The sequence below is a fragment of the Camelus dromedarius genome, chromosome 32 (assembly GCF_036321535.1).
Source record: "Camelus dromedarius isolate mCamDro1 chromosome 32, mCamDro1.pat, whole genome shotgun sequence".
Taxonomy (NCBI): domain Eukaryota; kingdom Metazoa; phylum Chordata; class Mammalia; order Artiodactyla; family Camelidae; genus Camelus; species Camelus dromedarius.
The window spans coordinates 19,299,208-19,309,523 of NC_087467.1; the positions used below are offsets into that span (position 1 = coordinate 19,299,208).

Genomic DNA, 10,316 nt, shown 5'->3' on the forward strand with positions numbered 1-10,316 from the left:
AACCTAAAGAGAAAATAGTTAGAAGAATACTTATTCTTTGAATAAGCTAATAATGCTTAGGTAGCATGATAATGTTTGGAAATTGAAATTGATGGTTTTCATAGTCAGTAATTGATTTTTACACCACTTTACATAACCCAAGTAGACATTAGTCTGGATTTTACTGCTTTAGAGAGAGACTGAACTGGGTTCAGAAAATAAACAATCAAATTCTTGGCATTTGAATTTTAAAACAAGCACTTGAAATGCAAAGCAGAGGCTAAAGTCTTGCTAGCTGAGGCTTTCAATTAAGTGCCAGAGCAGAGGGGAAACGTTTTTGAGCCCAAGCCTCAAGGTTAGGTCTGTAAGATAAACAGAGCTGGGGAGAAAAGCAGGAAAAAGCATAGCCAGTTTTGCATTTGTTTTATTCTGTTTGAAAATTCACTCAAGCCCCAAAGGACATGTTTTACATTTGTTTTATTTTGTTTGAAAATTCTGTTTAGGCTTGGAGGTAAGTTTTTTTGTTTTTTGGTTTTTTTCACAAGGATAGATAAGAAACTGTAAATTTAGCAGGGCCTCCAAAAAAGGAGACTGTGTCCCAGGCTGCACGGTCAGTCCAAGGAGGATTGGGGCCTCAAAGGGGAAGAGACCACATAATCTTGTTAAACTGATAGTCATGTAAGCCATATTACTACCTCTGCTATTAAAACCTTGAATTCCATGAATTCATCCATGCTTTGCTTTCCACACTGAAAGCCCTGAAAATTCAATAAAGCCAACCCTCCCACCGAAAATGCCAAAATTCACTTATATATTGTGTAAAGCTTTGAAACCAACAAGTGGCCTCTGATAAATTCTCTGACATTTATCATCTCTTTGGTAAAGACACTGTCTTACCTGGATCATCAACTTTCTAATGTTTGATGGCTTCCAAAATGCCTTCACATGCATTACTTATTTGATACCCCTAACAAATCCGTAAAGGTTGGTGAATATAGCTGGAGCTTACAGACACAGACAAAGGGTGGAAAGGGACTGTTACCTTCATATGAGGCTCATGTCAAAACAAAGCCCATTCATTCCAGGAGGCAAGAGGACTGTCTCCCATGGATATCTGCAAGACAAACACACACATTTAAAATGTGATTTCAATCCCATGTTATCCATTCATCAAGTCCCTGTCATATATGAGTCTCACAAGTCTTTCTAATGTGACATCAGGGTACATCTTACTTCCTGACTCACAGTTTGAGTCTTGTAAATAAGCCCCCAAAGAGAGCGAATGAATGGTAAAGGTACATCCTGGACAAAAACAACAACCATTTATTTGATAGTCACACTGTTCTTTGTCAGAACTGCTTTTAGCAGTTTGAAATATGTTCTGATTAATTTCACACAGATAGGGATAGGGTTATACATTTACTTGCCTAAAGGAAGTAACTATTTAGAACTATTCCTGATTTAACCTCTTTTCTAAAAGAATTATGAATCAAATGAAAAACAACTTTCAGATGAGTTCTCTCACAAACGCCCATTTTTGTTTAAGCTATTTCCTCTAATGTCTTCAAACTGCATTCTAAAATGATCAAAGTTCTACATAGCTCATTTTATGTGACATCCTGGCAGGAGGATGGTGACTAGTTATTTGGTCAAACACTAGCTTACCTGTTCTGTGAAGGTGTTTTTTGGATGTGATTAACATTTAGCATCAGTTGACTTTAAAGTGAGCAGATTACCCTCCATGATGTGGGTGGGCCTCATTCAATCAGTTGACAGCCTTAAGAGCAAAAACTGAAGTTTCCCAAAGAAAGAATTCCACTTCCAGAGGATGACAATGAAATTTTGCCTGAGCTTTCAACTTTCAGACTCAGAAATGCAACATCCACTCTCTCCTGAATCTCCAGCCTGCCAGCCTGACCTACAGATTTTGGACTTGCTAGTCCCACAATGGCAAATGTCACCCCACCCCCATTTAATAAATTTAACATTCTCTACTACAACCCTGTCCAAAGCAGGTGTGCACTGTCAGTCAATGTATTTTCTCTTACGACTTTTAAAACATCTTGAGAATACACAGAACCACAAACACAAAAAATCATAATCCTGGTTATTTGTCATAAGAATTTTTTTTTTTTGGTTAAGACACACTTGAAAGATAATTTCCTATAAAATATACCCATGAATATACCCTTGATTGAAGAAGATTTAGAAATGAATAAAAGAAGAATGTATTAGTTAGAGTTCTTGCATTTGACAAAATCTTATACCTTTTCATGATTAAAAAAAAAAACACTCAGTAGACTAGGAACAGAAGGAAACTTCCTCAAGCTGATGACGGCATACATGACAAACCCACAGCTATCACACAATCAGCAGTGAAAGACTGAAGTCTTCACCCCCAAATCAGGAACAAGACAAGGGTACCCACATTCGTCACTTCTTCTGTTACACTAGAAGTTTTAGCTAGAGAAATTAGGCAAGAAAAAGAAATACGGCATACAAGTTGAAAAGAAGTCAAACTATTTGTATTTGCAGATGACATGATCCCACATATAGAAAAATTCCAAAGAATCCACACACAAAAAACTACTACAGATAATCAACTTAGCAAAGTTGCAGGGTACAAGGTCAACACACAAAAATCAGCTGTATTTTTATCTACTAGAAATGAACAACACAAAAAGGAAATTAAGAAAAAAAAATTTCATTTACAATAACATCCAAAACCATAAAATACCTAGGAATAAGTTTAATCAAGCACAGGGTACAGTGAAAACTATAAAACATTGCTGAAAGAAATTAAAGAAGACATAAATAAGTGGAAAGCTACCCCTGGCTCTGGATTGGAAGACTTAATATTGAGGAAGACTACCCAAATTCAGTGAAATCTCTATCAAAATTCCAATGGCCTTTTATGCAGAAATGGAAAAGCCAATCCTAAAATTAATACAGAATAGTAAGAGGTCCCAAATAGTCAAAACAATATTTAAAAAGAAGAAGAAAGTTGGAGAACTCAAACTTCCTGATTTCAAAGTTACTACAAATCTACTGTGATCAAAAGTGATACTCCAAAAATGGGCCAAAGACCTAAACAAGCAATTCTCCAAGGAAGAAATACAAATGATCAATAGGCACATGAAAAAATGTTCAATATCACTAATTATCAGAGAAATGCAAATCAAAACTACAATGAGGTATCACCTCACACCAGTCAGAATGACCATCATTCAAAAATCCACAAATGACAAATGCTAGAGAGGCTGTGGAGAAAAGGGAACCCTCCTACACTGCTGGTGGGAATGCAGTTTGGTGCAGCCACTGTGGAAAACAGTATGGAGATTCCTCAAAAGACTAGGAATAGACTTATCATATGACCCAGGAATCTCGCTCCTGGGCATATACCCAGGAGGAACTCAACTTCAAAATGACACCTGCACCCCAATATTCATAGCAGCACTATTTACAATAGCCAAGACATGGAAACAGCCTAAATGTCCATTAACAGATGACTGGATAAAGAAGATGTGGTATATTTATACAGTGGAATACTATTCAGCCATAAAAACCGACAACATAATGCCATTTGCAGCAATATGGATGTTCCTGGAGAATGTCATTCCAAGTGAAGTCAGCCAGAAAGAGAAAGAAAAATATCATATGAGATCGCTCATACATGGAATCTGAAAAACAAAAACAAAAACATAAATACAAAATAGAAACAGACTCATAGACTTAGAACACAAACTTGTGGTTGCCAAGGGGGCGGGGAATGGGAAGGGACAGACTGGGATTTCAAAATGTAGAACAGATAAGATTATACTGTATAGCACAGGGAAATATATACAAGATCTTAAGATAGCGCACAGAGAAAAAAATGTGACAATGAATATATGTATGCTCATGTATAACTCAAAAATTGTGCTCTACACTGGAATTTGACACAACATTGTAAAACGATTATAAATGCAATAAAAAATGTTAAAAAAAAAAAGTGTGATACTGGCATACAGATAGATAGATCAATGGAATAGAACAGAATCCAGAAATAAACCTATAAAGTTATGGCCAACTGATTTTCTATAAGCATGCAAAGACCATTCAATAAAGAATGGCCTCTCTAACAAATGATGCTGAGATAACTGAATCAATATTTGAAAGAATAAAATTGGATCTCTACATCACACTACAGATAAAAATAAACTTAAAATGTGTGAACAACCTAAAAGCAAGAGCTAAAACCATAAAATTTTAAAAAGAAAACATAAGGTTAAGTCTTCATGATGTTGGATTTGACAATGGATTCTTCGATATGACACCAAAAGCACAAGCAAAAGAGAAAAACAGATAAACTGGACTAAATCTAAAAACGTTTGTGCCTGAAAGGACATTATTGAGAAAGTGAAAAGAATCTACAGAATGCGAGAAAATATTTGCAAATCATGTATCTGATAAGGGTCTAGTATCCAGAATATATGAAGAACTCTCAAAATTCAGCAACAAAAAGACAAATAGATCAGATAACAGATGGGCAAAGGATCTGAGTAGACCTCTCTCCAAAAGATATATAAATTGCCAACAAGTAATAAAAAGATGTTCAACATCATTAGTCATTAGTTAACGCAAATCAGAGCCACAGTGACGAACCACCTGATACCCACTAGAAGGCTGTACTTTAAAAAATAAAATAAAATAAAATAAAATAAAATAACATAACATAACAACAAGGGTTGGCAAGGATTTGAAGAAATCAGGACCCTCGTACACTCCTGGTGGGAATGTAAAATGGTTCAGCCATTGAGGACAATAGATTGACAGTTCCCCAAAAAATTAAACCACAGATTACCATAGATTCAGGAATTTCACACCTACGTATATTGCCAAAAGAAGTGAAAACAGGGATTCATGTAAGTATACATGCATACATGTTTAAAGCAGCACTATTCACAATAGCCAAAAGGTAGAAACAGCCCAAATGTCCATCAACCTAAGAATGGATAAACAAATTGTGGTATTTATGCTCAATGGAATATTATTCAGGTATGTAAAGGAACGAAATAGTGATACATGCTACAGTGTGTGGAAGCTGAAAACACATGCTAAGAGGAAGAAGCCAGATGGGTGGAAAAAACACGGGACTGCTTGGGTAGGAAGGAGGTCGGAGCGGAGAGCAGTGCTCACGGCCAGCGCCTGCCAATGGCGGCTGACTGGACCAGAGGGAATTTGTTCCTCTCGTCAGTATAAACCTAGACTTGACCCCTTCCCCTCCGCAGACCCTGCCCACCATCTGAACTTCAAGCTCATCTCCAAAGACCCTGGCACTCAGGAAGCCTTCACCACCGTTTCACCGACTTCGTAGCCAGAGTAAGTTTGTATACTCTGTGTCCCTCGCGTCCTCAGGAAAACAAAAGCAAACTAACCGAAAGCAGAAGCACGCGCTTCACAGAGCAAGGAGGCTCGGACGAGACGGTACGAGGCGGCCAGCATCTCCATGCAAGAGAGCTGCTCCGCGTCCTGTCAGCTTGGAAGCCCCACGGCATGGAATAGTCTGGAAGCATGGAGGGCTTTATTAAAGTTGCCTCCTCGCGGCTGTGAGGCCTTGGGCGAAACACGCGGACAGCTAGGAATACGGAACACCCTCAATAACCTCAACTGAGGCGAGGGACGACGGAGCCAATCCGCAGCCTCGCGGGCGGGAGCTTCCCGTTTAAGCACCTGCAAGCTGGTCCGCGGAGGGAGCCCACCGGAAGTCAGTACTGCGCGCAGCCATGGAGTCAGATTCGTCCGCCGCGCGCGGCGCTCGGTCCTGCGGCTTGGCCTCAGTCTACCCCACTTTCCTCCTCTCCCGGCCGCCGCCGCCGGCCTCATACCTCCCGTCTCCCGCTTCTCCTGTCAACAGTCAGGGCGACCCTGCGTACCGGCGCCCCGCCCTAGGCGCGGCCCGGCCCGCGGAGGCCGGACGCTCCGCCGCTGGGACCCGCCCCCCGGGGACACGCACTTCCGGCGGCGCGGCGGCGCGGCGGCGCGGCGGCGGCGGCGGCGGGGACGATCCCGGCGGGCGGTGATGGACGCGCTGGCGGTCATGATGCAGGACCTCTTGACGCAGAACCGTGCCCTGCGCAGGGAGAAGAGCGAGCTCATGGACTAGGTGCGCCTCCTGCTGTGCAAGAAGGCCAGCCTGCTGGCCCAGGTGCGTCCGCCGGCCTGCCCGGTGGCTTTTCCCGAGACGTTCAAAGGCGACCCCGCCCGGCTCCCCGAGTTTTTGATCCAAGCGGCCTCTTACATGAGGTTCTTCGAGGCCAGGTTCTCGAACGACACCCTCAGGGTGGCATTTTTAATCAGCCGCCTCAGTGGGCCGGCATAGGAGTGGGTTGTTCCCTCCATCGCGGGGGAGAGCCTCATTCTGGCTCATTACGAGGGCTTCGTGGACACGCTGAAGCGGGCCTTCGGCAGGAATGGGTAGAAAACTGGGGGGCTGCGAGCCCCTGCGCTCCCCACCGACGCGGTCGTGTTTGGCTTTGACTCACAAATAGCTCCACAGCCCCCAGCTGCTGGGCCTGGACCCGTGCGAGGAAAAGTGGCCGCCGCCTGTTGTCGCCAGCCTCGCTGCCTTTGCCCTCTGCCGGGCAACCCAGCCACTGGCAGGAGACCTGTTAGAACTCGAACGGACCACTCCGAATCATGCCCCAGTCGCCTGCCGGCTCTGAGGACTGCCGCTGACAGCCTTGGACATTCTGGGCCAGCCTGGGAAGTGCCTGAGCTGGTCCCACCCCCAGGGACAAAGATTTGGATAGCTCAGGCCCAGAAACAGCTTCCAGGGCTCGCGGGCCTGGCAGCCAGATTTTTGACACTTGTGTCCCAGGAACCTATTTTCCACATAACATCGAACATCGTTTCTGTTCTAAAACCACAACAGTCTTATAGATTGTACCTTTTGGTCAGAGACATTCAGGCGCTGAACAGTACACGGGAAAAGTATTTACTTTTAAAATGTAAATACGTATCTTTCAGCACCATTTGCTGAGGACTGTACTTGATGTTACAGGAGAAACGAGTAAGACGAAACGTATCTCCGCAGGAACACAAATATGAGAAAAAAAAATCTCAGTGCATATTCTGATGTCTGGCAAGATAATACTTCAGTGTGTAAAGAAAAGCATATTTGATTATTGTTTTATGACCTTTTTTGCTTTTCACCCCATAGTTTAAAAATACATGTTAAAAACATGCAGCTTACAAAAGAGGCAGGCAGAAAACCCAACTTGAGCAATTATGTTTGCTGTTGAATCTGGCAAAGACGGTGTTTTTTAAAAAGCATGTAACTCATAGCAGAAAAAGGGGGGGGGGGTTGGTGCATTCTTTGAGCTCTAGCCACTTCCCTTTATCCCCCTATATTAAATGACCTCACTCCCGTCTTTTTTGTACATTACTTTACATTTTTGGCCTCAGTTTTTCTTTTGTAATTAAAAGCTTTTTATCATTAAAATTTGGTTCAGAATTCTGTGACTCTCTTATGCGGCCAAAAAAGGGAAAGAAAAAGAGGATCTGAGCCTTCTTGTTCAACAGAGGAGTTTTTGAAACCCTCGAGGCACCAAAATCCATAACTGTCTTTCCTTAAATGTCCATGGGTTTTCTCCTGCTGGTCAACATAGTCTCACTGAAATATCTTAAATTCCTGGTTAAACATATTAAGAAAAACTCATCACTGCCTCCTGGGTGGACAGTTTACATATTTGAGGACCATAGTGAAAACCTCTAATTATATTTTTGCACAGTGTGATTAAAGCCAGGTTACAGCAATAATTTTATTGTTGCCAGTTAGCATTGTAAGAGTTTTTAAGGAGACTGGGCCCCTCCACGTGACCTCCTATATACTGCAGAAATGGCAGTATGTATGTACTAACAACAACAGAAAAACCTACAGGATATAGCACCAAAAAAATTTCAGCAAACTTCCCAAGAGCACATGTTTGGTAGGATATCAAAACTTTCTAATGAAAGATCAGCATCAACATGTAAGTCAAATAGTACATGAAAAAAATGTAACTCAGTAGTCAAAATGCCTCATATTTAATCTTCTATAGTTCTCTTTTTAGAGGATATCTTAGATCTCCACCGAAAAATAAAAAAATAAGGAAAGAGAAAGTACACAAGGCTATCTTACAATGACACAGGCAGGAGGAGGAAGAGAAGGTCAGTGACTTCCACATCATATTTTTTCCACCCCTTGAAAAGATTAGAGAAATGTGTGTTCATGGAGTTATGTCTGTAGTAAGTTGACCGTTTTCTTTCTGACCTAGATTTCAGCTTTGGCAGGCTGTTTTCTGCACCTTCTCCATCACCTGGGGTACAGTCTCTGAAAATCCAGTAATTTTCTTCATCCATAAGCATTTCATGTGGAGCTCTGCTTGGCTTTTCAATTTCAGGTTCTCTATTTGCATGGCTTTAACTGCCTTATGGGGGAACCACAGTACGTTCATGAATGGAACCAAATGGCCCAAAGACCATCACAGGAACACCCAGAGCTCCTAAGACAGCAGATGCCACCAGCCTTATGTTAGGTGGCCTTCCTCAGGAAGGTTGGGCATCTTAAATGCTGTTTGTCTCAGGGGCCACGGAAACCAGTTTACTAGGGCTGTCTTTCAGATGTGCATCAGACTTAACGAATAAAGGACTTTTCTCAAAGCAGACTCTTGAGCATCCTAGGTGGTGCTGATGGTGTTGGTGTAAGGGTCAAGCATCAGAAATAAGAAAAATGTTTAATTCTCCCTGGCACAAAGAAAAGGGGGCATTTATTTTAGAGAACTTGTCCTTGTGGGCTCTTTCTCTGCCTTTTGAAATGTATGTAAATCTTTTCAAAGGCTGAATAAGCCCCTTGCACACTTTACAATCCCCGAATATCTCTTTGAAAGGGGACCTGGAGGCATCGCATTGAACTGTAATCACCAAGGAAGACAGCACTCCTCCCTCTATTTTGTTCCCCTTCAAGGGAGGAGGGAATAAAGTGACTGGTCAGAACTCACTGGTCTTTGGACATCCTTTACCTTGTGGATGGATCTGGAGACACACCCCCTGTGCTCAGGCAGAGCTGGTCCCCTGGGGCTTACTGTCCCTCTGCAGTAGGGTGCTATAACAAAACAGTCCTGACTGCATCCATCCTTATTCCCTTCCTGTCCACTGTCCACTGGTCATGGGTCCTTTTTTTGTTTAATTTCCCCAAATAGTTCACTTGATTTACCTGAAGAGATTGGAGATCTATTTTCGGCTTGCAACAACGTGGGTATTAGTGAGAGGCAATTCCAGTCAACTTTGTTCTTCACTTTGCTGCAGAAATGATGCCATTTTTATAATAGGATATTGGCCACACTTCATGTTTTTCTTACTGGACTCCGTTGTTTGACATCACCCCTTTGCCAGATGACCATAAATATCTGCATCAAAAAAATAAAGCCACACAGAATCTCCAGTTGTTTTAAAAATGAGAAAAGAATAGCTTGATATTATCCTTTTTGTATATAGTTGAATTTGGAAGTGTTCCCTCCTCTACAATTTTTTGGAATAGTTTGAGAAAGGTATTAACTCTTTAAAAGTTTGACAAATTTCTCCTGTGATACCATCTGGTCCTGGACTTTTTTGTATGTTGAGATTTTCTTCATTAATAATTCAATTGCAATACTAGTAATCAGTCTAAGATTTTCTATTTCTTCCTGTTTTAGTCTTGGAAGATTGCATGTTTCTAGGATTTTATCCATACAGAAATTTTCATGAGACAAAAAGTCTATGTATTTTTAAAGTATACATCAAGTTCACTATATCATAAGCAAAACTCAGTACATTGCAAAGAAGTAATATTCTATAGGTCACATTTTTTTTAAACCACGAAGTAATTAAATATGAAATCAACTATAAAAAGAAAAAAATTAGAACTTTGAATAACTCATGGAGTGAATCACAATGTGTATTTAAAAGGTATTTAGAACTAAATCATAATAAAAATTAATATCAAAACTTGTTTTATTTTTAATTTATAAAATTTAAACAATAAAGATAAAAATGAGTTTGACACTACCAAAAAGCCTAGAGAAAGATGAATACAGCTTCAGATGAAGTAGAGGTTTTTAAAAAGTCTGTGAGAAGGGTATAAGTTACCTAATGACAAAAAATTTGAAGACTTATATGAATCCATAATTTTTAAGAAAAATAAAATTTAACCCTAGAAGAAATAGTAAACTTAAATAGACCTACAACCATTTTAAAAAATGAAGTAGTAGTAAAACCTACCCACCAAAAAGGACAAGAAAACAAATAAATACAAAACAGATTCAGATGGTTTTATACTC

General features: G+C 40.8%; 1 protein-coding gene across 5 annotated transcripts in view; it reads right to left on the reverse strand.

Annotated features, from left to right (window-relative positions):
• AKAIN1 (A-kinase anchor inhibitor 1) overlaps positions 1–9,639 on the reverse strand; it is a 62,440-nt gene extending 52,801 nt beyond the window's left edge. For 2 of the 5 annotated variants that reach the window (XR_004132374.2, XR_836883.3), the window contains exons 1-2: positions 5,692–5,952; positions 1,022–1,093 (exon numbers count right to left, since the gene is read on the reverse strand). The gene's annotated coding sequence lies outside the window, so the exon portion shown is untranslated. The other 3 variants (XR_010378708.1, XR_004132373.2, XR_836884.3) reach the window with 3 other exon arrangements.
• Positions 9,640–10,316: the final 677 nt, after the last annotated feature.